The sequence below is a fragment of the Helianthus annuus genome, chromosome 17, assembly GCF_002127325.2.
Source record: "Helianthus annuus cultivar XRQ/B chromosome 17, HanXRQr2.0-SUNRISE, whole genome shotgun sequence".
Lineage (NCBI taxonomy): Eukaryota > Viridiplantae > Streptophyta > Magnoliopsida > Asterales > Asteraceae > Helianthus > Helianthus annuus.
In genome coordinates, this window is record NC_035449.2 from 128,847,000 (window position 1) to 128,849,778 (window position 2,779).

Below are 2,779 nucleotides of genomic sequence, written 5' to 3' on the forward strand. Positions count from 1 at the left end.
AACAACCACTGTTTGTGCCAGTTCAAACAGCTGTCACAAAACAGCTGAACCAAACATCTGTCAAAAGAGATGTTCAGGTTACTGATGCACCTCCTGCCAATCAGTTCAGAAAAGGCAAGGAAAAACAGTCTTACCAAAGGATTCCACACGTTTATGAGGTCTACAAAAAGCCCTCTAAACCCAGAGTGAACAGGCATCCTTTTGGTTATCAGCAGGTGATTGGTCAAGACCCCCAACAGTGGTTAGCTAGAAACAGTACTAAAACTGTCCAAACCCCTGACTTAACCACTGTCCATCACACTGCATCCATACCAGACACTGTTGAGACTCCATCCAAAGCCTTGTTGGCTTTGGAGTCCTTAATGAACTAATCCTTTTACTTCATGTGCAGGGAGCTTCTGCATGCTTTGATAGTCTTTGGTATGTAGATAGTGGAGGCTCCAGGCACATGACAGGATGTAAAGCCCTCCTCAAAGACTTTAAAATCCATGGAGGGGGTGATATATCCTTTGGGAATAATAGTAAAGGGAAAGTTCTGGGGTCTGGTACAGTGCAATCTGGTAATGTAAAATTTGAAAATGTCAATCTAATAGACAATCTGAAATTCAACCTTCTGGATGTATCTCAAATGAGTGACAAAGGGTTTGGGTCATTCTTCACAAAAGATTGTTGTAGGATTGTTGGACCAGACATGGTCAAAAAGATTGAAGCAATAATCAAAACTGGTCAAACTAAACTTGTTGCTCAAAGAAGTGGCAATGTTTATGTTGTTGATATGTCAAAAGAGTGTCCCAGAGCTGATGCCTGTCTGTTCTCAGCTGCCTCTAACAAAGAGACAGAACTTTGGCACAGAAGGCTGGGGCACACAAATCTTAAGACAATCACAGAAACTTCAAAAAATGGTTTGGTGAGAGGCCTACCACAAAAATTGTTTTCTTGTTCTGAACATTGCATTTCCTGTTTAAAAGGAAAACAGCATAAAAGTTCATATAAGTCCATTGAAGAGTCCAAAACAACCCAGTGTTTGCAAATGCTGCACATGGATTTGTTTGGCCCAGTTCAAGTCATGAGCCTCAAAAAGAAAAGATATTGTTTGGTTATTGTGGATGACTTTTCTAGGTTTACATGGACTTTCTTTTTACACTCAAAAGATGAGACTGCAGGCATTTTGCAAGACTTTGTGACACAGGTTGAAAAGCAATTTGACCTTCCAGTGAAAAGCTTCAGGAGTGACAATGGCACAGAATTTAAAAATAAGGAGTTGGATGCCTTCTGTGTGAAGAAAGGGATTGTAAGGCAGTACAGCATCCCTAGAACACCAGAGCAAAATGGGGTTGTGGAAAGAAAGAACAGTCCTTTGATTGAGGCTGCCAGAACTATGCTTGCAGATTCAGGTTTGCCATTAACTTTCTGGGCAGAGGCAGTAAATACTGCTTGCTATGTCCAGAACGGAGTTTTAATAAACCCCAGGCACAAAAAGACTGCCTATGAAATTCTGTATAAAATCAAACCACTGATCTCATACTTCAAGGTGTTTGGCTGCCCATGCTTTATTTTGAACTTAAAAGATTCCATTTCAAAATTTGCAGCCAAAATTGATTGTGGTTATCATCTGGGATACTCAGCCACTGCCAAGGCCTACAAAGTGTTCAATACACGGACCAAGGCAGTGGAAGAGACTTTGAATGTAAAGTTTAATGAACTTTCCTCAATGAAAATCCCAGCAAATCCTGCTGATCTGTTTGATCTTGAAAAGTTTACTTTTGAAAATACTGCTGTCAAGACTAACAGTGCAGGTCCAACAGAGGATACAACGCCAGACTATGGGTATGAAATCATCATCCCTCAAAGGTCTGCCACAAAGGGAAAAGCATCAGTTGTTCAAAACATATGTCAAAGCTCAACCACTGCTACATCAACAGTTGTTGACCAAAGTAGCCCATTCACCACTGCTTCCACATCCTCAAACATTGATGACAAAAGTCCTCAAACAGTGGATAAAAGTCAGCAGTTGTCCAATTCACTACCTCCTATTCCACCACCTTTTGAAGCTACTGCTGGGTCATCAAAGTCACCAGCAGTGGTTAGCTCAGATGATACACATTTGCAGCCTTCACCAACAAATGCCATCATACCATACCAAGGAGATTTAATCTTCTTGAGATCTCATCCACCTGATCAAATCATTGGCAACATCAATGAAGGGGTGCTCACAAGAAGCCAAACCAAAACATTTGTCTTTTTGCTGGTTTTCTATCACTCCATCAGCCAGTCAAGTACCAAGAGGCACTAAAAGACAACAGCTGGGTAGAAGCCATGCAAGAAGAGCTCCAACAGTTTAAAAGACAACAAGTATGGGAGCTTGTACCACTGCCAAAGAGGTTAGTCCCATTGGCACAAAGTGGGTCTTCAAGAACAAAACAGATGAAAGGGGCATTGTTGTCAAGAACAAAGCCAGGCTTGTGGTTCAAGGTTACAGACAGGAAGAGGGGATTGATTATGATGAAACATTCGCCCCTGTTGCAAGATTGGAAGCTATTAGACTGTTCCTGGCCTTTGCTGTCAACCACACACATGATGGTGTTTCAGATGGATATCAAAAGTGCTTTCCTCTATGGTACATTGCATGAAAAGGTGTATGTATGTCAACCTCCAGGTTTTGAGGATCCATTTTATCCTGATCATGTCTATAGGCTAAACAAAGCCTTGTATGGCTTGAAACAAGCACCAAGGGCCTGGTATGAAACTCTTTCCAACTTTCTACTCAAATGGTTTCAAA